The 26,592-nt window shown below is 43.1% G+C and overlaps 1 protein-coding gene and 1 pseudogene across 1 annotated transcript in view; one reads left to right on the top strand and one right to left on the bottom strand.

The window, feature by feature from the left end:
- Positions 1-26,592, top strand: part of LOC136576196 (protein mono-ADP-ribosyltransferase PARP14-like) — a 913,674-nt gene that overhangs the window by 128,878 nt on the left and 758,204 nt on the right. The gene's annotated exons all lie outside the window — the stretch shown is intronic.
- Positions 1-26,592, bottom strand: part of LOC136577387 (protein mono-ADP-ribosyltransferase PARP14-like) — a 59,289-nt pseudogene that overhangs the window by 7,773 nt on the left and 24,924 nt on the right.

The following is a 26,592-nucleotide window of genomic DNA, read 5'->3' as shown; positions in this document are numbered from 1 at the left end:
CCGGACATCTAGTTGGTGGGCTATTGATTCTACTATAAATTACATATTGTAACAAATATAATAAGTTACATTACCTCACTGGCATATTTTGGTTACATGTGTTAGTTAAAAACATCTATTCACTTCTATACTGAAATGCAGACTGAATAAATCTTTCTCTTCAATCTGTCAAAACTTGTGGAAACACATGTAAACTTGCATGGTCAAGTTTGAGTGCAGTATTAGATAGGATTGTTAGAAGAAATGTTTGAGAATAGTAAGAATCTAAGAGTCATAAAAATATAAATCATCAAAAAATATTAATTTTGATTTTTTTTTTCAAAAATTCCCTCTTTAAATGGAATGAGCCAGATATGCTAATAAACAAGATAGGCTCTTAGCAGCGAAATTGAGAGAAAGGCAGAGAATGAACTCTGTCTTTAACCCTTTAAGGACCAGGCTGTTTTGTACCTTAAGGACCAGACACTTTTTAGGGATTTTACCCATGAGGCGGTTTAACTGCCCTCTTTTTTTTTTTCGTTCAGCTACCAAAATTATTTTTGCTGCATTTAGTTTTCCGTAACATAAAAGGCAATTTTTTGCGATGCAACCTCTCTTCATACAGTGCGGGCGTCAGCTGTTTATAACAGCTGACACCCGCGGCCGATCGCGGCTATTAACCATTTAAATGCCGCTGTCAATTCTGACAGCGGCATTTAAATCCCCCGAACGATGTTCGGGGGTCCCGCATGGCCCCCCCGCGGTGAGATCGGGGGAGCCGTGCAGGTGTCATGGCAGCCGGGGGCCTAATGAAAGGCCCCAGGGCTGCCTTAACAGACTGCCTATCAAGCCATCCACACAGGGTGGCTTGATAGACTGCCTGTCAAAAAGCAGTATGACGTAATGCTATAGCATTACGTCATAGTGCAGGACCAACCAAAGCATCGCATCTTGAAGTCCCCAAGGGGGACTTCAAAGTAATGTAAAAAAAAATCAATAAAGTTTTTTTTAATTGAAAAAAAAAAAAGTTGTAAAAGTTTAAATCACCCTCCTTTTGCCATATCTATTATTAAATAATCTAAATAATAAATTAAAAATATGTATTTGGTATCGCCGCATCCGTAAAAGTCCGAACTATCAAAGTAGTGCATTGTTTTTCCCACACGGTGAACGTTGTTCGAAAAAAAAAATAAAGAACGCCAGAAATGCACTTTTTTAGTTACCTTGTCTCCCAGAAAAAACGCAATAAAAAGCTATCAAAAAGTCCTATGTATTCCAAATTGGTACTATCAGAAACTACAGGACGTCCCGCAAAAAATGAGACCTTGCTCAACTACGTCGACGGAAAAATGAAAAAGTTATCGCGTGCACAAAATGACGGCAGAAAATAATAGAAAAAAATTTAATGTCTTTGAAAAAAAAAAAGAGTAGTATAGTAAGAAAAAACCTATACACGTTTGGTATCGTAGTAATCGTACCGACCCATAGAATAAAGTTATCATGTCGTTTTTGTTGCCGTTTGCGCGCCGTAGAAGCAAGACGCACTAAAAGATGGCGAAATGTCGTTTTTTTTTTCATTTTACTCCACTTAGAATTTTTTAAAAGTTTTTCAGTACATTATATGGTACTTTAAATAGTACTATTGAAAAATACAACTCGTCCCGCAAAAAACAAGCCCCCATACAGCGATGTCGATGGATAAATAAAGGACTTACGATTTTTTTAAAGGGGGGAGGAAAAAACGAAAATGGAAAAAGAAAAATGGCCGCGTCATTAAGGGTTTAATTTATTTTTTTTAATATCTTTTTCACTGACTTTTTTTTCTTTCCATTTTTTAGTTTTATTGGGGGTAAAAAGCTAACAAAAATGTTTGTTGTTTTTTTAACATTTATAGTTTTTTTTTTTTTTAAATTAGTATATTTATGCTAAAATAAAGTATGGTAACGGGTTCCTCTATTTGTTTCAGACGTTTTGATATATAATATGTATGCTTTTGGATTATTTTTTCTTTTTTATGTATATATTGTTTTATTTTGTAATTTTGTTTCACTTGTCCCCCATGAAGTCATATAAGACCTCTGGGGGACATTCACATGATTTTTATGCTTTTTTGTATTTGACACTTTTCCACTGTAGCTGGGACATCCATAGGAGCCCCAGTTACACTGGAAAACATCCCTTGTAGTGACATTAGTCACTGGCAGAGCTGGTCAAGGTCTAGTTAGACCCAGCAGCTCTGCTGTAGCAGGGAATCCCAGCGGTCACGTGACCACCCCCCACCCCAGCTCTCGTAGTAGAAGTTACACTTCTGCTTTCACTTTCTAGTACACAGCGCTCACTGAGCCCTGTATACTCGGGGAAGGAAAAGGCAGAAAGGGTTAAAAACCCTTCCTGCCTTTCCCTCCGGGTTATCAGTAGTGACTAAGAGGAGGCTAGAAAGCTCCACCATAATTTTACTATCGGTGGGGCTTTCAGCCCAGGATCAAGCACCGTATATTTACCGCGCTTGGTCCTTAATGGGTTAAGCTGTATACCCCTCACAATATGACCACTACTAACCCAGACAAGATCTACAATGCATTTGCCACATATTATTCGTCATTATACAAAGAACATAAGGGGAACATGGGGAATTGAGGGCCTAGCTTCCTTGAAACCCTCCCGCTACCCACTTCTTCCCAGGATCAATGAGAATACCTGCATCGAGATGTTATTCTGGAAGAGATAAGTGAGGCAATTGAGAACTTAAAGTTGGGGAAAGCTCCAGGGCCCGTTGGCTTTACAGCTCTTTATTACAAAAAATACAAAGATATTCTGTCAGGGCCATTACCGAATTTGTTCCAAACTCTGATGAAGGGAGACGTCCTACCTCAAGAATTTCTAAATAAATACCAATTTTAACGCTTATTCCCGAGGCGAATAAAGACCTCCTCTCTCACAAGAGCGATAGGCCCATCTCACTGCTGAATATTGACTATAAAATCTTCACAGCTATTCTAGCGGCCCGTCTGAACCAGTTCTTTTGAGCTTTATCCACAAAGATCAGGTAGGGTTCATTCCATCTAGACAGGCCCCAGATAATATAAGAAAGGTGTTGAATATTATTGACTATTCAAAAAATACTAATATCCCTGTAACACTATTAGCTCTCGATAATCGAAAAAGTCTTTGACTCCCTGTCCTGTTCTTTATTTTGCAGCGTATGGGTTTTGACAGCGCCTTCCCACAAGCTATTAGAGCCCTTTATTCTACTCCCTCCACTCTACTAAAGTTGCCTACAACCAAAGAAACTCTCATCTCAATTAGGAGAGGTACCCGACAAGATTTACCCCCCTCACCGGCGTTATTCGCACTAGAGATTGAACACCTTGAGCTAGCTATCCGACAAAATTCCAATATAAGGGGAGTTACAGTGGGGGGGGGGAGTGGAATATAAACTAAGTTTATTCGCTGATGACTTGTTGCTTACATTAACCAGCCTTTAATATTTTGACCTAAGCTAATGAGACTACTGGCCAAATGGGTGCAAATTACGGAACTTAAAATAAACCCTAATAAATGTGATATTGCTTATTTGAACTCTCCGCCCTCCCTGACAAAGCTAATCGATCTAAATTTTGGCTTACAACATCAACCCCAGTATATCCCCTACCTGGGAATTAGCCTGACTACCTCGTTAGCTACTTTATATAAATGGAACTACCCCCCTTTGATACAAAAATTGTCGGATTTGACTAAATGGGATGACCCACTACTCTCATGGGTGGGAAGGATTCACGCTTTGAAGATTAACTTACCCCGTATATTATACAGTATCTGTTCTGGACACTGCCTATTCAAATCCACCATCCAGTTCTAGCAAATTTGCAACAACATATTTTCCAATTTATTTGGGCTTCTAAGCGCCCTAGAATTAAGAATACTCTAATGTACCATCATAAAAGAAAGGGAGGTCTCTCCACTTCTAATCTAATGAAATATTATGTGGCGGCAAAAGTGGCCCAATGGATAACTACTTTGGGGGGCATTGAGGCCCCGTTGTGGGTTGACATAAAGTCCTCTAGAATAACCCCTCAGACTTTTCCTAACTTGATATGATCAGATAGCCCTAGGTATTACTAGTCCGCTCACCTATTATTCCTTGAGAATCTGGAGAAATGTTTGTTTTAAACATAACCTATTTACAAGGCCCTCTAGGATGCTTCCTATTATCCTGAATGTGAGATTCCCACCAAGCTTGAACCTTGTGCATTTTCAATGGTGAAAGATGAATGAGCTGATAGACCTCTATCATTTTGTAATGGGATTTCATCTGCTAACGTTGGCCTAATTTCAGGCTAAGTTTAATTCCCCTGCAGCGGAAATTTATTGAAGTCAGCCAGGTTTTTCATTTTTTGCACTCGCTGAACTCGCAACGTGTAATTCCCGAATTGACAATGTTTGAAAGACTTTGTAGGAATGATCCAGTGAGGAAAGGCACATTGTCCATGCTTTATAATATACTGAATAACCCTAATATAGGGGGCAAGCTTCCGTTTATGCTAAAATGGGAAACAGATTTACAAATTACTGACAGAAGAAAGATGGTACCATTGCTGTGAAACTATCTGTAAAGGCCGTCACCAGGTTACCTTAATGGAGACATCTATAAAGATTCTATATCGCACTTAGTACCGGTTAGAATAAATAAATTTTTCCCTTCAGCTTCACCCTTATGTTTCAGGGGATGTACAGAGATGGGATCCCAATTGCATATTATGGTGGACGTGTCTGGCGGTAGCCAGGATCTGGTCCTAGGTACATAGGTTACTACATAGATTATTCATAGGCCCATTCCCCAAATCTCCAATGCTGTTCCTACTGGGAGATCGCCTCCTGCAACTAAGCACCAAGCTCATAAGCTTATTCAAAATATATGTATGCCAACCATGATGCATATAGCAGCCAGGTAGAAACAGCCCACCCTGTCGTTTAGGGGGCGTTCACACGAGCGCATAAACGGCGCGTTTTTGCGCCCAATCTTATAAACGTGACCATCTGAGGCGTTGGTTTCCAATGTATTCGTTCGCACGGGCGATTTTACGGCGCGTAAAAACGGCAACCCGAAAAAAAGACGGAACATATGCGACCGAAATACGCGCCAACGCATATTCGATGGCCGAAAAGATAGTTTGCAAAGTAGGAACAAACGATAATACGCTTTCTAGCTCTGGTCATGATTGCCGAAAAAACGTTCTTTCCGGCAATTAAACGCTGTGCACGTGCGAACGTAAATACGCCTACGCTCGTGTGACCGCGCCCTTAGAGAGATGCAGAACAGGATCTCACAAATCACTTTGTGTGGGAGGCTACATGCCATACAGTCTGACACCCTAGAGAAATACGAAGTGTTGTGGGGACCTTGGATTGAGCTAGTCTATATCCCAGGCTTTAGACACAACCTACTCTCAACCTAGATCTATCTCGTTATCCAGATATTAGTGATTATTTATTGTTTCAGTCTACTGTGATTGTAAAACCAATGAAGTTTTTGTAGGTTTTTATACTCGGGAGTATTCTGCTATCATGCAAAATTTTGACAAATATGAGAAAATATATGACAAAAATGTCAAATATGCTAAAAAGCAAATTGTTGTTATTCCTCTTGCTTATTTCTCTACCTCCTGTGTGGGGAAAAGTGAATGCATGGATGACATATGCACAAGATTTTGTACTTTAATAAAATCCTTTGAAACTAAAAAACAGTCCAGAATCACTTGAATAAATGCCACAAGAAATAAAACCTGTTGGGTTTGAAAAATTAGGATTGGCCACATAGGCCAAAACTGGCTTGAGAGCAAAGTGGTTTAGACCCATCCTACACCCATCCTCTCTATTCAGCTATTGCTACATAATAATTTGTTTACTTTGATGCACAGTTCACACTAACCAATCTTTCCTGAGAAGAACAGATCTGTCAGTAACCAGTCTTGGTTTTGTTGTTTTATTTCATGGGTAAAGCACCTGAGAAACCCACACTTCCAATCTCATCCTCTTAATGGAATCACATTTTGCCAACTAGCTCTTAGAGAAGTCATTAGCACAGAGGTTCACTTAATTTCTCTTCCTGCACTGTGGATGATTACTCAATATGCTCAATAAAGGACATGAACAGTACAACTTTAACGTGCACCTATAGATTTCTGTTGGGAAGTGCTGACCTATTTTATCCTTTTTTATGAACAGTACAACTGTGTGTTTTTAGTTACAATGTCATTTTCTATCAGGCTAAGTCACAATTAAGCTAGAGCTACGAGGAGACTTTTGGCTGCAACAGGTTAAATGACCAAAGAACGCTGTGTAGCCTTGCAGTCACATGCTCACATTGAGTTCAATGAGGTAGCAGTGCAAGTTGCTGGTTGCTGCGAATGCAGGTTGCAAAAAGTCCACTAAGGTTGAATTTTTTGAAAACTGCGGTCACTTCAACCTGCACCAGTTGTGAGGTCCTAGGGCTACACAGCGGTCTTTGGTCGTCGATGTGTAGCCATAACCTAATTGTAAAACTTTAATACAATTCAGACAGCACCAAAGGGTTCACTTAATTTTTCATTCAACTGTAGACTGTAAAATTTTACCTTACTAATTTTCATCTGGCAGGTTTTTGCAAACTGGGCCTGAACATCGCTGTATTCTGGGGAGCGGGTATCCACAGTTACTACTTTCAGTTGACTCTTATCCATCGAGTCCCAGGATTTGGGTAGATCCAGAGTATTTTCTGTTCAATAAAAGACATTTATGATAGTGTGCTCTACTCCCTGCCTGCTTATTCCTTCGACCTGCTTGATATATAGTGATACCTCTCCAAAAGGCCACCATACAATGTATTTGGAAAGTCTTCACACCCTTTCACTTTTTTTACATTTTGTTATGTTGTGGCCTTGTGCAAATAGCCAAACAAAATTCAAGTTTTCTCCATCATTCTGCACTCAATACCCCATAATGACAAAGTGTCAACAGAATGTAAAACTAAGATATTGCTTTGACACAAGTATTTAGACACTTGAAATTAAGCGCTGGGTTCCTCCCATTTTTCTTGATAGTGTTTTTTTCACCTTGATTGGCTTTCACCTTTTGTAAATTCAGTTGATTGGATGTAATTTTAAAAGACAGCCACCATCTATATAAGGTCCCACACTCACAATGCATATCACAGCTAAAACCAAGCCATAAGGAAGAAAGATCTGCCTGTAGAGCTTAGAGACAGAATTGTGAGGAGGCACAGATCTGGAGGCTACAAAAGCATTTCTTTTGCACTGAAAGTTCCCAAGAGCACAGTGATGCCCATAATTCTTATATGGAATAAGTTTGGACCCACCGAACTAAGTAATTGAGAAAAAAGGGCCTTTTGTAAGAAAGGTGACCAAAAACCCAATGGTCACTCTGGCTGAGCTCCAAAGATCCTGTGTGCAGATGACAGAAACTTCCAGAAGGTCAACCATCACTGCAGACTCCACCAATCTGGGCTTTATAGCAGAGGGGCCAAAAAGAAGCCTCTCCTCAGTAAAAGTCGTCTGGAGTTTGTCAAAAAGCACCTAAAGACTATGAGAAACAAGATTTTCTGGTCTGAGGAAACCAAGATGGAACTTTTTAGACTCAATCCTAAGTGTTATGTCTGGAGGAATACCATCCCTACAGTTAATCATGGTGGTGGCAACTTGTTGGGTGACGGAGACTTGTCAGGGTTGATGGAAAGCTGAATGGATACTCTTAATGAAAACCTGATTCATAGCGTAAGGGACCTCAGAGTCTGCAGGAGGGTTACCTTCCAACAAGAAAATGACTATCAACAGATGGTTCCCATCCAACCTGACAGAGCTTGAGAGGATCTGCAGAGAAGAATAGCAGAAAAATGTTCCAAATCCAGGTTGCAGACCTTGTAGCTTCATGCCCATAAAACTGGACTCTGTAGTTGCTGCCAAAGGTGCTTGGACTAAGTACTGTGTACAGGGTGTGAATATTTATGTAAATGCAAAATCATAGTTAATCAATGTTAAAAAATGTACAAAGATTTCTAATATTCTGTTTTTATGTTGTCCTAATGGGGTATTGAGTCCAGAATGATGGGGAAAACTTGATTTTTTTTTCTTTATTGGTGCAAGGCCACAACATAACAAAATGTAAAAAAGTGAAAGGGTATGAAGTTTGCAAATGCATTGTATAATTGTGCATACTGCACCCTAGAAGACCACATTGCAATGAAATTTTCGGGGGTAGTCTTAAAAAGGTTTCACTGTATATGACTAAGGGTGCGTGGTCTGTGTGCAGAAAGAAAGAAATGACCAACAACTTTTTTTTATAGAGCCCATTGTATTTTTTCACTGCTAGTCTATGATAATTACCGTGTTTAGGAAACCTCTGAATCGCCATTTCTTTTCCTGTGGGGTCCCACATCGAGCTCAGCTCCATCACGACAGTATAGTTCACTCCAGCCAGGTCAATATTTAGGTTTAGAGTCTTTTTATTTTTGGCTTTTTCCAGCTCCAAGTTTGTCATTTGATCAAATGGCACAAAGTTGCTGCCATCATAATATCTCCACTCCACCAGGTTACTGCAGAGCTCTGCCTCTCGCTCTTTGGTCTTCTTCTCTCGCACCTTCTTGATCATGTCTTGGATTTGGTCTGTCAGATTCACAACGTCTTCAGTTAATCCTGACACTTTAATCGTGTTGCTTGGCAAATCAATGTTAACAGTAACATGAAGAGTCTTCTGAAGTTCAGCAATGATCTCCTGCTCCTTGTCACCGAACTCCAGGATCCAGTCATCGGTGATGAGCTTCTCGAGTTGTTGCCTCAGTATAAGATCTTGGAGCCAAGACGATGCGTTTCTCACTGCCTCCTTGTTCTCTGCACACAGGTGGTAAATAACCGGCTCAATGTTGTCTCGCAGCTCAAACACTTTGGTCGCTTCATCTTCTACCTTGTTACTTGCAGAGCTGACATACGATAGTGCCCTGCTACAATGCTGGACTGACATACGATAGAGCCCTGTCACAATGTAAATATACACAAACTTATAATACAACAGTGCACAAGTGTTCCTCACCCCTTTCCATCGTTTTTTCGCTGACAGTTTTCCATCCCCAACTTCCAAGAGCCGTATGAGGACTTGTTTTTTTGATGGAATGAATTTTTTTTTTAATGTGACCGTTTACTGCAGCAGATAATGTATTGGAAAACTTTTGGAAATTTAAAAATGGGGTGAAATGGAGAAAATGCAATTGTACCAGTTTGGGGGCATTTACTTTGTTCAAGCTGTAGTAAAAATATGTTATATCAACTTGATACTGACCCACAGAAAACAGTTAAAGGGGTTGTCTCGCGAAAGCAAGTGGGGTTAAGTACTTCTGTATGGCCATATTAATGCACTTTGTAATATACATCGTGCATTAAATATGAGCCATACAGAAGTTATTCACTTACGTTCCCTGCGCTGGCGTCCCCGTCTCCATGGCTCCGTCTAATTTCAGCGTCTAATCTCCTGATTAGACGCGCTTGCGCAGAAGGGTCTTCTCCCATCTCTTCGGTCCGGCAGCAGTGGCGTTCTGGCTCCGCCCCCTTGTACGCGTAATCACGTAGCTCCGCCCCCGTCATATGTGCCGATTCCAGCCAATCAGGAGGCTGGAATCGGCACATGTGATGGGGCGGAGCTATGCGATGACGCATACAAGGGGGCGGAGCCAGAACGCCACTGCTGCCGGACCGAAGAGATGGGAGAAGACCCTTCTGCGCAAGCGCGTCTAATCAGGAGATTAGACGCTGAAATTAGACGGAGCCATGGAGACGGGGACGCCAGCGCAGGGAAGGTAAGTGAATAACTTCTGTATGGCTCATATTTAATGCACGATGTACATTACAAAGTGCATTAATATGGCCATACAGAAGTACTTAACCCCACTTGCTTTCGCGAGACAACCCCTTTAACTTTTGATATATTTTACTAGTTTTTAAAACTTAAAACAAATGGTGCTTTGTCATTGAATTCTTACACGCAGAGTTTTACTTTTCTGCTTTGTGAGAGCTTGCTTTTTGCAGGACGAGCTGTAGTTCTTGATATCATTTTGGGATTAATATGATTTTTAGATATGATTTTTTTTCTTAGTTTGCTTTCTGTGGAAGTGGAAGTAAAAAATTATTCTTGCCATTCTTACAGCATTCACTATGTGAGAAATCTTATATTTTAATAAAACAGACTTTTTGAATGCAGCAGTACTTATTATGTTTGTTTTTCATATTTTTTACTGTAAAAATGAGAATTTAATTTTTAAAAATTTTTAAACTTTGATAAATCTTTTCCTTTTCTCTTTGTTCTTGCGATCTTTTGATCACATCTACCTTAGGCCTCCTTCCCACGAGCGTGACGGGCTCCGCCGCGTAATACGCAGTGAAGCCCGTCACGGCGCCCCCCCAGAGCCCCTATACTTACCTGCGGGAGATAGCGTGAAAACGCTTCCCCACCGCCGTCGCGTCGTGTGACACGCCCACCGCGTCACGTGACGCGGCCGGCCGCGTCAAATGACGCTGCGGCGGTAGGTGGGGAAGCGTTTTTTCACGCTATCTCCCGCTGGTTACAGCGGGAGATAGCGTGAACGGACGGCTTCCATTGACTGCAATGGAAGCCGTCAGCGCGTACAGCCCGTCCTCACCCGCAGCAAATAGAGCATGCTGCGGGTGAGGACGGGAGAAATCGCGGTGCGTAATTCCGCGGTGGAATTACGCATCGTGAGCATTGTGCTATTAGCTTCAATAGAACCTAATAGCAGGGGGCCACGCAGCGGATTTTTGCCGCGAATTTACGCGGCGTAAATCCGTTCGTGGGAAGGAGGCCTTACACTTACATTGTAATGCTTTTATATAGCAGCAATAGAATGATTAGGCCTCCGATTGCTGTGATAACAGCATCCCAGGATCATGAGGGATGGGAGGGGTAGCATTTGGAGGAGAGAGGGAGCCCCCTACTTCTGTACAAGCATTTAAGTGCTGCTGTCAGCACTGACATTTGATCTTGGCTTCCAAAGGGTTAAACATCTGAGGTTGCAGTTATCTTGTGAGGATTTAGTTTTGCAGCTTAAAGGGGTTGCCCAGTTGTAAACTTTTTTCTTAGGATAGGCCAGCAATAGCAGATTGGTGAGGGTCTTCCAGACAGCTCTGTTCTACCTGCAGAGGCCAGGCATGATATTGCGGGCTAAATTCCCATTTACTTAAGTGCCTGCAATACTAAGCTTGGCCAGCACAGTGGGTATTGAGCTGTCTGCTTCCTGCAGAAATCTGATCAGTGCATGAGCAGAAAGGCTAAGCTTACAACTGATCGACAGGGGACCCAGGTGGCAGACGCTTCCCAATCTACTATTCATGGCCTATCTTAACCCCTTAATGACCACCCATATGTCTTTTGTCGGCGTCTGTTAAGGGACTTTATTCAGCTGTGCCATCTTTTGATGGCAGCTGAATGAGAAGCCTGGCACTGGTCTCTCATGTCAAAGGGAGCGGGTGCTCAGCTGTCGAATAACAGCCTGGCACTTGCTTTAACAGTGGGGACCGAACAAACCAATCCTCGCTGTTTAATCCTTTACATGCTATGGTCACTGCGGCCACAGCATGTAATATAATGACAACGGAGGGGGCTCCCTCTGTCATTCATTGGATCCCCGCAATGTGTTCTCAGGGTACCGATGGGTTGCTATGACACCCAAAGGCTTGAATGTAGCCTCTGGGTCTGCCAGCTACGGTGGCCTATGAGGTTCAGCCTCTGGCTGAGCTTCATAGGCTTTATAATACACTGCTATACTCAAGTATAGTAGTGTATTAGAATAATATGAAAGTATGGTGATAATCAAGTCCCCTAGTGGGATAAAATGTTAAAGTATTTTTTTTAAGTAGGAAAAAAAGTAATACAAATTACGCCAAAACCCCACTTTCTCTCCTGTACTATGTGTAAAAAAAAACAAACAAACAAAAACACATATGTGGTATCGCTGCATTCATAATGACCTTTTGAAAAAAGTTAGTAAGTCATTTAACCCGCACAGTGCACTTCTTGAAAAACAATACAAAAAAATGGCGAAAATAGCACATTTTCTCTATCTTGCCTTACAAAAAACAGAATACAAAACGTTGCATGGATCAACAAATGGTACTATTAAAAAGTGTAACTCATCCTGCTAAAAAAAAACCCTTTCATAGCACCATTAACAAAAAAAGAAAAATGTTAGGGGTCTTTGAATGCAGTGACAAAAAAAAAAAAATACATGTATTACAAAAGTGTTAAAAAGTTGCAAAAAAATAAAAACCAATATAAATTTGGTGTGGACATAATCATACCGGCCTGCAGCATTAATTTAGTATGTTCTTAAGGGCTATTTCAGACTACCATATATCGGCCGGGTATTCATGCCGGCCGACATACGGCGTTTCTCTCTGCAGGGGGAGGAGGCTGGAAGAGGCGGGAGCAGTGCTCTGAGCTCCCGCCCCTTCTTTGTCTTCTCTCCGCCCTCTGCACTATTTGCAATAAGAGGAGGCGGGATGGGGGCGGGGCTAAGCTCCGCGAATTAGCTTTGCCTCCGTCCTGCCTCCCCCCATTGCAAATAGTGCAGAGGGGCGGAGAGGGGGTGGAGAGGAGGCAAAGAGGGGGCGGGAGCTCAGTTCCTGCTCCTGGCTCTTCCAGCCTCCTCCCCCTGCAGAGAGAGACGCCGTATATCGGCCGGCGTGAATACGCGGCCGATATACGGTCGTCTGAAATAGCCTTATACTGCACAGTGAACACTGTTAAAAATAAAACAAGCCCTTATAGAGCTCAGTCAATGAAAAAAGAAAATGCTATGGCCTCGGAATGCGGCAACACAAAAGCAAATCTTAAAAAAAATAAAAATAGCAAGACATAAAAAAAACTGTATAAACTTAGTATCGCTGGAATCATGCTGATCAAGAGAAGAATGTTATCATGTTATTTATTTTGCACAATGGATGCCGTAAAACTGAAATCCAAAAAATAAATAGCAGAATTTCTTTTTTTTATCCCCATTCCCCCTAAGAAAAAACAATAAGTTATACAGTATATTATATGTACCCCAAAATCATCTCATTAAATACAACTTTTCCGTGAAAAAAAGAAGCTCTCATACGGCTATGTCACCTAAAGAATTAAAAAGTTACTGCTCTAGAAATGCGACTATGAAAAAATTGAAAACTTAGTTGGTCATTAAGTCCCAAAAATGGTTAGGTCATCAGTAGGTACATCAAGATAACCCCTTTAGGGCGCAGTCAGATGAGATGTTTTAGGTCCATGGCAAATGAACGCTTCTAAAAGAATCAATAGGCTCTTATAGAAGCGTTCATATGCGAGGAATTTACAGTGCAAAACAGCGCACACTTAAAAAAGACAGAACATGCACTATCTCCGATGAGCGCCGGCAGGAGTTTCCATTGACTCTATGGAAGCAGGAGTTAATGGAAACTCCAGCGCTTGCAATAGATTCCTAGTTGCTTACAGCAGGGCATTCAAAAGGTGCTTCTGGGACAGGATTTTGCAATGGGACATTTAAAAGGTGCTTCTGGGCAGTACCTTTTAAATGTCCTGCTGTAAGCAGCGGGGTATTCGTACTGCCCTCTGGTGGTTAAATCCCCAGCAACAGGGAGGGGACGCTAGTAGGGGACTTCCTCCCACCTCTCTCCCTAAGGGAATTCCCTATAGTGGGGAGAGAGAGGGGGCAGGATTAGCGGGCCTGCCCCCTAGCCCCGCCCCTCGATGATTTTCTATGGGGATTCTCTGAGAATCCCCATAGCAAACCAGGGAGGGGCGTGTCTGGGGGGAGGGGAGGGGGCAGGTCCTGCTAGCCCCACCCCCCTCTCTGTGTTATGGGGAAATCCCAAGGGATTTCCCCATATCAAAGATAAGCCGTGCTGCTATTGGGGGATTTCCCCAGAGCAGAGACAGTGAGAAGAGTTATGGGTGGTTTCTCTATAGCCCCGCTCCGTTTCTCCCTGCTCTGTGGAAATCCTGAAGCCCTGTGGGTCTTCTCTCTCTTCGTGGAGCAGCTGTGTTTCTCCAAGCGCAGCTGCTCCAGTGAACGGACAGACTTTCATGCGATGCACATATGAAACTTTGCCCGGTCACGCGCTTTCTGCAGCATATTTTTTGAGCGCATATTGGCTGCGCAAAAACACGCGCTCGTCTGACTGCGCCCTTACCAGCTGAATTCTCCCAGCATTCCCTTCTTGTTCAGTGCTAAGGACAACAGCATTATGCTGGAGGTATGGAAGTCACAGGGTGGATACGTACGTGTAAAAACAGATGGTTTGTGCTCTTTCTTCTTCATGCTGGCACAGAAGTCCTGTAATAAGGACGGCAGGAAGATGGTCACTTTTACCGTCTGCAGAGATTTAGCCGACTTTGAGGACACAAAATCCACCACGGCATCTAACATGGCGTCAGACACCACAGCAGAGGATACATTTCCAGCACCTGTAATGGTCATAAAAGAAAGGGCCGGGGTTCAGTATCTTCATTTACAATATTTAGGCCGGCTTCACACGAGCGTAAACGCATTTGCACTTGCCTGAGTGCTGCATTTTTGCAGAATGAACTATGTTTTTTGCGCTCACGTCTGCGAATTTTACTGTACATTTTGCCCCAGTAAGGCATGTTCATTTGTGCGCGGCAAACAGACGCACCAATTGAAATGGCTAATGAGTTCCAGATGTGTTCTTTTTACAGCGCAATTACGCGGTGTTTCACGCATCTCCTTGCGTATTGTGCACACATTTACTTGTATGGGGACCTTTGGGGCGCAAGTTATACGCAGAAAAATTAACTTTTAAAAAAAAATTTCCACCACCAAAATGTATGCGCAAAATACAAAAACATTAATGAACTCTGCATATTGCGCACAAATATTCCAGTGTGAACCCGGCCTTAAGATTTTCTAGTAATTAGAGCAGAGAACAAAGAAGCCTCATGAAAACGTACAACCTGCTCCTTTCCTCAACCAGATCTCTAGCCTGCCCCCTATATGCAAACTACATACCACCATAAACAGAGATCTTTAATCTGTCGCCTATATACAAACTATAAGGTAAAGTCCCGTGGTGCAAGCACCAAGTCGTGACCGACTCCTAGGGTGACGTCATGATGTGACATTTTCTTGGCAGACTGTTTTTGCGGGGTGGTTTGCCATTGCCTTCCCCAGTCATCTTCAACCCCCCAGCAAGCCGGGTACTCATTTTACCGGCCTCAGAAGGATGGAAGGCTGAGTCAACTTTGAGCCGGTTACCTGAAACTATAGACTGTCCCTATCTATATACTATAGACCGCCATAGTCATCTGTAGCCTGCTCTCCATATACAAAGCATAGACTACCGTAAATGGAATTTGTAGCCTGTTCCCTACATACAAAGTGTAGACCACCATAAATAGGGATCTGTAGTCTGCTCTATATATAAAATATAGACCGCCATAAATGATCTGTAGCCTGGAACCCCTAGACAGTACAATCTATAGACCACCATAAACGGGGATCTGTAGCCTTTCCCGTATATTCAAATGGTAGACTACCCAATATTTACAAACTGTAAATCACGATAAATGGACATCTGTTGCCTGCTCCCCATATACAATGTACAGACTACCAAAAACAGATTTGTAGTCTGTCCCCATATATACAAACTAAAGACTGCCATAAGCAGAGATCTGTAACCTGTCCTAAATATATAAAAACTATGGACCGCCTAAATGGGGATCTGCAGTCTGCCCCAATATATAAAGATTGCCATCAATGGGAATCTGTGGCCTGCTCGCTATATACCAACTACGGAGCGCCATAAAGCATTATTTGTAGCTTATGCTCCATATTATAACACTCTGCAGCAGCTGAAGTGTGTATTATGAGGTTCTGCAGCAGCTAAGGTGTGTTTTATGAGGTTCTGCAGCAGCTGAGCTGTGTTCTGCTGCAGCAGGTACCCCAAACTTGTTTACTACATATATATCAATGTATTGTAGTGTTAGTGATGTCATGTTGAGCGGCACTGACTCCATGCTAGGTCACATTCTCTGAACTCATCCTTATATAAATCGCCATGCGCCGCAGTGATCGCTACCTGTGCCTATAGCTGGGAAGGCTATGGATGCAGCTTGTAGTCGCTCACACTCGGTCAGCGCATCCGTCACACATTTCTTTATCTGTGATGAATTCTGACCTCCCTCGATATGTATAATATTCCGGCAGCTGAGATTTCCCCCTTTGGTGACCACAAATGGCTTCTTTGGTTGAGTTGCTCCTACAAAACAGGAAAGACGTAAACACAGCGGAATTACTGTAGGAAAGACTTGGGACTTGGATAACCCCTTTAACTTTATAAACATGGCGTTCAGATTGTTCGGGACCCTCTTATTACACTCTTAAAACTGAGACACATGGGTAAATGATTAACCACTTGGCAGAGGAATGTATGAGGGGAAGATTCTCTTTTGTAGAATCTCCTTGTTCTCCCATTCATTGAAAAAGCTTGTAAACCCTCCATTGGTTACAGTGACCCTGCAGTTCTGGACAAACAAAGGTGATCACACTACTTCTCTGACTACCTGATGCACACTGCGCATCAGTTTGCATTGGTAGCCTAAGACACGTCTTGCTGCTCTGACTGGCTAGTGCTGCTGACATGGGCAGCACTGGTCAATTAAAGCAGCATGTGCAGCATCCCAGGGAGATGGGCTAAATTGGGGGAGACCAAGGGGATTGCAAGATGGATGTCACAGGTGGCTCTGTAATCTCTCTTGACAATGGCGACAAAGGTGTCCTACTCGGTTGCAGCACAGTGGCAGAAAATACACATAAATTTCTTATTAAGATGAACGGTGCTTTGTCACGTGATGCCAGCACTTCATCCGGGTCTGCGGTAGTCAGTGGTGGAAATAATTTGACACAAGTCATGGTAGCTGTTTTGGTTAGCAAACCGGAAGTGCACAGTTTACTTTAGCTTTTAATGTAGTCCATACGCGGTACAATCAACAGTGGCAGTATTGCAGGATAATAGCAGAGCAAACTGTTATACAGTACAGTTGATTTACTTGTAAACACAGTTTTCTCTTCAACGCTCTTTTTCTCTATTTGAACTTGGAAGGTTACCCAGTATGAATTCCCACAGGCCTAGTTATCTATAGGGCTTACTGGATGTAAATTATGCAAATGTTGGAATTTGGGTTAAGACGGCCGCTTTACTCGCCCTGGCTTTGTCTTCACCGGGTTTTGTGTAACTCACTGTTTTAGTGGACTGACTTCAACCTTACTCCTCCTCACTTCCGGTAAGACTAGGGAGCTGGTGAATCCTTGCTGCCCTGAAGAAGAACGCTTGCTTCAGCTGCTCTTACTGCAGACCTCCTCCCTGCACGTCCTCCTCCTCCGACTGCTTACGCAGACTCTCCACTGAGACTCCTCCTTCACTTCCTGCCTTCTTCCCACACTTTTACTCCTCTCCCCCTCAGCATAATGGCTCATACTTCAGTTTCCTGCTCTGAACTCTCTCTCCTCCCCTCTACCAATCAGTGGGGCATGACATACAGCAAATGATTAGCCAGCTGTTGCCAAGCTTTAGCTTGAGAAGAGGAGAAACAGGGTTTCTCTGAGGTAAGTCACTTTCTATGTCTTCTGGAAGCACATAGCGAAGTGTGACAGGACTATGAATGTGTCGCTATTCTGGAGGACCCTCTGGGGTCCTATGTTCACCCATACTTAAAAACACAGCCACCTTCGGCTGTACTGAGCTGCGAGGGGCGGAAAGGTGTACCTACTGAATGTGTGTCGGCAAATTAGTATTATGGTTTAAGAGTACTTGCAAGTATTTTTAGACGTTGCATTGGGTTAAAACAAAATCTTAGGTCTCAATTTGCTATGGGGCACCTACATTGTTCTTCTCCCCATAGACAGACATTATTTGCATAAACATTAATGCAGTAAATAAATGACATTTTGACAGTTTGTACTGAACAGTAGGCAACCTGGAAGGAAAGGGATTCATTTTCTTAGGCAACAGTCACATATCATTATTTTTAAAGTCCTGTACAAAGTCCCTAAGCTGCAGCTAGCAGCGTTTTCGGCGAAACGGGCCAGACACAAGGAATCGCAGATCGCGCCTATCTGCGATTCCTTGTGTTCTATAGATGCGCTCAATGGGGCCGACCCTATTGAGAACATATACTACAAAGATCATTCTCCTCTGCCACAGCTGTAACAGCTGTGGCAGAGAAGAACGATGTTCGCCCATTGAATTCAATGGAGCCGGCAATACAGCCGGCTCCATTGAAAGCAATGGGCTGCCGGCGAGCGCGGGATGAATTTTCGGGAAGGGCTTAAAAATATAAGAGGCAGCTCTCACTCACCCATTCATGAATTCATGAATGGGTGAGTGCTGCCTCTGATTGGCTCAGCGCAGGGACCAATCAGGGGCAGCTCTCAGCTGTCATTTTAAATCCCCAACTGATTATTATAAATGCGTCACAGAAGGGGAAACAAAAAATTAAAAACAATCACAGAAAATGGCTGTTACTTACTGGGTGAGGAGTGCATTCTGTGACGCATTTATATTAGTGTAGGGACACACTACAACGCAAGGAACCGTGAAGTGGTTAGTGGGCTCATGTATCTTGGCCAACATCCAACCAATGCCTTGCATTTATTATCTATCATTCACATGCAGTGTGGCTTTAAGACTACAGGGGGAGCCCAGGGTGGCAGTACCAATGTGGTTCACTGTTTGAAATGCAGGGCAACCCGCCGAATTATCATGGCGTCATTAATAGGTTGCTGGTCTGCATGGTGAACTACATATATCAAAATGGGCTGGCACCCTGTATCCACTATGTGTGGGAGTATACACCAAGCATCCACCCGCTTCATTATCAAGAGGCAGTGTGAGTGGTTGTCTTATCCGTGTCCTGCACAGGTGTTATTGGCTCCTCCATTTGGTAGTCAGCTACCTGCATGGTGAGAGGATGCATCTATATGCACTCCTCACCCAGTAAGTAACGGCCATTTTCTGTGATTGTTTTTAATTTTTTGTTTCCCCTTCTGTGACGCAGGTGGCCCAGGTAGCTCAGCTAGCTCTCTTACACTCCTCCTCTAACACCCCTCTCTGGGTGTCCTTGGAAGCAACTGAAATACACTCCCTTAATACAGACTCGATTTTATGGATACCGCCTAATCATAGGCCCCCGATCAACAACCTTTTTACCTTCATATTTGGGACTCCATAAAATATTCCCTCACCTGCCTCTTATGCCACTCCTGCAAAATCCTATGTTTCCACCGGGAATAAAGTCGCCTCAATTTCCTTTGGAAATTGGTCAAAATCAGGCCTCACCAAATTATACCAATTGCTTTCAATAAATGGACCCACCCCTTTTCCTACCTTAGAGGAAAAATATAAGTTACCGCCTCCCGAAGTGTTCCGGTACCTACAGCTAGAACATTTTATTTCCTCTCTCCTTAACCCCTTAACGACCAATGACGTACCGGGTACGTCATGGAGCGTCGGGGTATGTATGAAGAGAGGTTGCGATGCAACCTCTCTTCATACAGTGCGGGCATCAGCTGTTTATAACAGCTGACATCCGCGGGCAATAGCCGCGAGCGGCCGCGCGGCCGATCGCGGCTATTAACCATTTAAATGCCCCGAACGATGTTCGGGGGTCCCGCACGGCCCCCCCGCGGTGAGATCGGGAGAGCCGTGCATGTGTCATGGCAGCCGGGGGCCTAATGAAAGGCCCCAGGGCTGCCTTAGCAGACTGCCTATCAAGCCGTCCCCGTGGGGTGGCTTCATAGGCTACCTGTCAAAAAGCAGTAGAGCGATCAAAGCATCGCATCTTAAAGTCCCCCAGGGGGACTTCAAAGTAAAGTAAAAAAAAGAATCAATAAAGTTTTTTTTTATTGGAAAAAAAAAAAAAAAGTTGTAAAAGTTTAAATCACCCCCCTTTTGCCATATCTATTATTAAAAAATCTAAATAATAAATTAAAAATATGTATTTGGTATCACCGCGTCCGTAAAAGTCCGAACTATCAAAGTACTACATAATTTTTCCCGCACGGTGAACGTCGTCCGAAAAAAAAAATGAACGCTAGAAATGCATTTTTTTAGTTACCCTGTCTCCCAGAAAAAACGCAATAAAAAGCGATCAAAAAGTCGTATGTATTCCAAAATGGTACTATCAGAAACTACAGGACATCCCGCAAAAAATGAAACCTTGCTCAACTACGTCGACGGAAAAATAAAAAAAGTTATTGCGCGCACAAAATGACCGCAGAAAATAATTGAAAAAAATTTTATGTCTTTAAAAAAAAAAAGAGGAGTATAGTAAAAAAAACCTATACAAGTTTGGCATCTTAGTAATCGTACCGACCCATAGAATATAGTTATCATGTCCTTTTTGTTGCCATTTGTGCGCCGTAGAAGCAAGACGCACTAAAAGATGGCAAAATGTCGTTTTTTTTTCATTTTACTCCACTTAGAATTTTTTAAAAGTTTTTCAGTACATTATATGGTACTTTAAATAGCACCATTGAAAAATACAACTCGTCCCACAAAAAACAAGCCCTCATACAGCGACGTGGATGGATAAATAAAGGAGTTATGATTTTTTTAAAGGGGGGAGGAAAAAACGAAAATGGAAAAAGAAAAATGCCCGCGTCATTAAGGGGTTAAAAATACACGTTTTCCATTGACCTTAACCCCATTGGAGAGATATTGCTATGGATACCCACATGCAAGAGGCCTCTTTTCGCAAATCTACTCAGGATTGGTGCAGTCTTTCTACTGCACAAAATTAGCATATGTAACACGTTGGGAAAAGGACCTCAGCGAAACACTCTCCGAAAAAGACTGGAACCAGATATGGGAGTCTACTAACAGCAGCGTCAGAAATATATTAATGCTAGAAACTTCATTTAAAATCTTGTTCCGCTGGTACTTAACCCCAGACCGAGTGGCCCATGCAATAACCGGACACTCTCGCAACTGTTCCCGCGGATGCTCGACCTTGGGAGATATGCTCCCAGTTTGGTGGTCCTGTCCTCCGGTTAGGAGGCTATGGATTTCAATTTAGTCCCTCATATATTCAGTCACAGGCCACAACATTCGCAAAAACCCTTGGGAAGCGCTATTAAACCAACGCATAAGTAATGTCCCCCTCAACTCCAGGAAACTAATTTCCTTCCTTTTTTTGTCCACAAAGCAAGTTATTGTCCGTTCACGGCGCAAAGCTTTCTTGGACCTTGCCGAGGTCAAGTTCAGGGTGGATTGGTATCTAATAAATGAAAAACTGACCTCTATTCTAGCTGATAGGCATGGAAAATTCTTGAAAATATGGACTCCTGGGCTAGAATATACTCTTCCACCACAAAGTAATAGATCCCTTGCCTCCCTGTAAAAGCAGTAATATCATAAAATGCCCATTAGACTGCCAATCTACAGCCCAAAACTGTCTTTTGCGCCATGTACCTCCTGTTTTAGAAGTTACCCTTATCTCAAGTTAGGCCCTGGCAAGGCCGTTTAGTATTCTGATTGTTCTTTATAGCAGTCCAACTTCAAAATTGGACTGGGTAACTAAGGAGAAGATTATTCTTAATTTGAATTTCAGCCATGCTTTCTTCTCTCTCTTCCCTTAATCTACATAACTGTGAACTGCTTTTGTTGTGTATTAATGAGACTATGAAGTATTCTAGTCAAATCATTATTGCATTATTGTAAAATTTGAAAATTTCAAATAAAAATTACAGTAAAAAAAAAAAAGTTTGTAACTCCCATCTAGGGTCTAATTTTCCTGTACGGTGTTCTTTTCTCAACCATACTTGGTCCCCTACTTGTAGATCTGCTGCATGGGCATTTCTGTTGAAGTCTCTGGTTTGTTTCTTTTTGACTTTGACTAAGCAAGTGTCTACTATTTCTTGAGCTACTTTGAGGCGACGCTGGTGGTCTTGAACCCAGTCTGTTTTAGCTAAAGGGTTTTTGTCATCTGAGACTTGTACTCCTAAGTTTAAGGTCTGCTGGTAATTTCCCTCTGCCCACCTGCTTCTCTCTTTTCCCCGTACCACTAGATAAAGAGCCTAATTGCATGGGTTCATTAAGCTTAACGGGTTCTACGGACGAGGAAAAGGATAGTTCATTCGTCTGCTCTCTCAACCGCCGACCAATCCGTATGGCTAGGGAGATGGCCTTGTCAAGACTTCTAGGTGTGGGATGTAAAACCATGAGATCCTTTATCTTATTCCAAAGCAAAATTGACTCCGTAATGCGGGGTCATTCTATTGTAAATCATTAGACCAACCATCAATAAACTCTGCGCAAACTCTTTAACAGGTGATTCCCTCTGACGTAGACCTCTGATCTTACCCTTCGCCAGGGACACCCTATCGGGGTCATCATAGATCAGACCCAAAGCCGAAAAAGATGAGTCCACTGACGAAAAAGCCTCAGAGGTGGGAGGCAATGAAAACACCCAGGCCTGGGTATCTCCCTGCAACCTGAAGATTACCAACCCTACCCTCTGAGACTCATCACCAAAAGAATCAGGGCGTAATTTAAAATAGAATTAACAGGATTCTTTGAAAACAAAAAACTCCTTCCTCTTACCAGAAAAACGATCTGGCAGATCCAGTTTAGGTTCTCCAACTAAACCCATACCACCTAAGCGTTGTTGTTGTTTGACTTCAGCAACCTCGATAGCCAGAGACCTAAGCTGGTTGGATAATGCCTCAATAAGAATCATGCTCCTGCTAGGAAAACAAAAAGCCACTGAGGAAACGTCTGGCTGCTTAATATGTCTTGTCCATGCGGCTCACAATCACCACGCTCAGCACGAACGCAGGGTGACGGGTCCCTGCCTTAAGTGGGGACATCGCCTTGATAAATGGCGGCCCCACGGTCTTCTTTCTAGGCCCTGATTGTGGCTATAGGAACCCCTGCAGAGATGAACCAACAAGCAAAGCAAAAACAGAACTGAAAAGCAACAAAAGAACTGTAAAAGAACCTGCAGCAACTTATCTGCAAGTAGACAAAACACCCAGCACAGCAGAGCTCCGAACTCCAACTTCTCTACTCTGGAACGGAATAAGCAGCACTGATATCAGGAGGGGTGAGAATATATAGCCACTGTGCACCTGAAATACTGGCAGTGTGAATAGAAAATCACACCTCCACCCTACTCCTAGGCATGGCTAATCCAGCATGCATCCATGCAGCAAAGGCAGACAGCACCAGCAGACTCAGCACATGGGGCATTAACCCTTGACCTGCTTAACAAAGCAACAGGTCTTTGCCTGTGTTGAAGCCACCATGCTACGAAGTTGTCATGACCGACAAGCCGTGACATACCCTTTCCTTGCCTTTCTGTACTTGGCACTGCACCTAATCCCTTAAAGCTAGCATCTGTATATAAATTAAATGGAAGGGTGTAGTCTAGATACGCTAGAATAGGTGGAGTAGTTTTTCTTTACGGGTTTGAAACGCCTGTTCCTGTTCTATTTCTCAAAATATAGGCATGGGTCTTTTGTGAATTTCTTTAGAGCGCCCTCTTAGGACTTCTTGAAGAGGAGCTGCTATTTGGGCAAATTTAGGTATGAACCTGCGGTAGTACCCCACAAAATCTAGGAAGCTTCTGACTTTTTTGAGGGTTTTTGATGTAGGCCAGTTTTGTCAGGGTCTGGATACACTCTCTTAGCACTAACAATGTGCGAAATAGCATACCTTGGTCTGGAGTAAATGTCAGTTAGGTTTGATTTTTAGGCCATGTTCAACAAGGATTTGGAACACTTCCCTAAGGTGCTGGAGATGGTCCTCATAACTTTTAGAATATCCTATGGCATCATCAAGGTGTATAAGAGGACGGATTCAAAGTTCTTGTGGCCTAAGCACTTGGAAGGTCCCAGGGACATTGCAAAGACCGAGGGGCATACAGTTAAACTCGAACAGCCCCATGGGGGTGGTGAAAGCAGTCTTTTCTCTGTCCTGCTCACTCATAGGTACCTGCCTGTAGCCGCTGGCCAAGTCTAGAGTGGAAAAGTAGGCAGCAGTACCTAAGGCAGTTAAGGATTCATCAATGCGTGGTTGTGGATAGACATCTTTGTGGGTTACATTATTTAATTTGTGGTAATCCACACAGAAGCGGATGCCTCAATCTTTTTTTTTTACTAGCACAACTGGAGCAGCCCAGGGACTATAGCTGTCTCTAATGATCTGAATCATCATCTTCACCTGCTGATAAAATGAAGGGGGAATAGGTCTGTATCTTTCTTTTATAGGGGCATGGTCAGTAGTTGGGATGGAATGGGATATACCTTTTACTTTCCCAAAATCCATGCTATGCTGAATAAAAGGGGCTTATTTCTTCATTGCTACGTCTCTGACCTGAAGTTTAGTAGAAGTCTGATTATCCCTTATATGGAGTTTCTTCAGCCAGGAAGGTAGACTGGACAGACCGTGCCCCCTGCTGGACGTTACCTGCCTCTCTATCTAGTACGTCATCAGGCAAGAGCAAGGACACCTGGGCTACAAGTATGTACGTATTTAGCCGAACGGGGATGTTACCAATGTAATCAGGCGGATCGGGACTCTCCCATCATTAACTGTGGCTAAACTAAGGGGAGCCATTAAGAATGGGTGACCATCAATAGGTATGAGCTCCACCAACGCCTCATGCTCACTGCCATAAAGACCAGGCCGGGTTTGGCACGACAGAATGATCTCAGACATGGTGGAACTAAGAACGGTCTGACGTCTTTTACACGGGCTCTACCAACATAGCCCTATGGGTTGGTGAACTTTTGCTGCGCCATAAGGGCCTTAATGGTGGTCTTCAGCACTGTCTGCTGAGCCTATGATGCTGCGGGTATATTACTTTGCAGAGCCTCCAGCATTTCAACATAACAATTTCGGAGGATGTTCATATTCAACATTATAATAGGTACATTTTTGTCAGGCACGTTTACCACCAGAATACCTTGGTAATGCAATTCAGCTTTACAAGCCATAACTGTGGATTCCCAGTATCCCATTATTAGGACCGGTAAACCATTGCTGGCCACAACATTTATTAGCTGTCTAGAGGGGGGCAGCTTAGTACCTTTGGTGACCAGAACTTTTAAAAATCTATTTTTCTAATGGTGGTCACCTGTGACTCAGTATCTATCAACACAGGCAGTGGCGTACTGTCCACATATATTTAAAGGCAGGGGCCTACGTACTTAGAAATCCCTTTCGGGGTGTGTGGACCTAGTGTCTGTCCTCCCGGGGTACAGTCCTTCCCAGGGGTCACCTGTTTAAACGAAAGCAAGCATTGATTTCATGGTCAAACTGATGGCAATGATCATGAACTGGCTGCAGGGTACAGGGTTAACTTCCGGTCTGCCGAGGCAGTCAAGGCGGTAGCCTGCACTCAGGGACTAATGACAGGGGTGATGCATTTGAGTTCTCAAGCTCACGGATCTTTTTGCAAAGAGCTGCAACACTGCTGGTTAACTCGAGCATTTGCCGCTGCATTTCTAGCAGGGGCTCACTGGCAGCATCGCTGGACTGTTTGGCCTGCCTGTACACATCACGCCTGTGGGGGCGGGACAGCTTATCGTCACCCATCAAGTCATCCCGTACTTAGACGGCCTGGGGCTCCGTACCCAGAATTTTAATGGTCAACTCTTTAAATTTAATAAAAGTATCAGGTGCTGAACAGACAAAATTCTAAGTTGGCTCCAGAGGGTTTCTATCAATAAGCCCTCAATAAATTGTTCCCTCAAAGCCTGGTGCTGGCCACCTTCATATTCTCCTGAAGGGATAATGCATATTTCCTCAAAGTTTTACCCATTTTCTGTCTCTTATTAAAGAAACGTTTTTTTCATTTCTGCCACTGTAAGAACATTGAATATGGTCTGCAGGCACTCAAATATGTCTTCTACTGTTTTCTTATGTTTGCGTGGCCATGTTTTAGCATCTCTGGGGCAGCTCCTTCCAACTGTCCCATTAGTATTTCAACCTTTTGTTCAGCTGCTAGTGGGTACAATCTAAATACAACTTACATCTTTTCTCTAAACTCTCTGAGGGTATGATTCTCCCTCCTGTATTTGGGCAGCCATGGAGCTCCTAAACAATGCGGCATAGCTAATGGCGCGAAACAAGACGCATTAGGGCCTACCGATGCAGTATCTGCGGGCGCTACAGCAACTTGCGCAGAAGTGAGTGCGGGATCTGGGGCAACTACCAGACCATCAGCAAGCACTTGTTGGTTGCCGGAGGGATTGTTTTCTTCTTCAAACATTTTTGCACAGTCTTTTGAATTTTGGAGGTGGTTGCAGTTAAGGTTTGCAGTAATGCAACCATGTGTATGTGGCACACAGGTGATTTATCCTATTTGTGACACCAAAGTGGCAGGTATACAGCATCCAAGCGAGACACGCCAAAGTGGGGAATACCACGGTGATTGCAAGATGGATTTCACAGGTGGCTCTGCAATCTCTCCTGACAATGGCGACAAAGATGTCCTACTTGGTCGCAGCACAGTGGCAGAAAATACACATAAATTTCTTATTAAGATGAACGCTGCTTTGTC

Source organism: Eleutherodactylus coqui, chromosome 8, assembly GCF_035609145.1.
Source record: "Eleutherodactylus coqui strain aEleCoq1 chromosome 8, aEleCoq1.hap1, whole genome shotgun sequence".
Lineage (NCBI taxonomy): Eukaryota > Metazoa > Chordata > Amphibia > Anura > Eleutherodactylidae > Eleutherodactylus > Eleutherodactylus coqui.
This window is presented reverse-complemented; position numbering and strand designations above follow the sequence as displayed.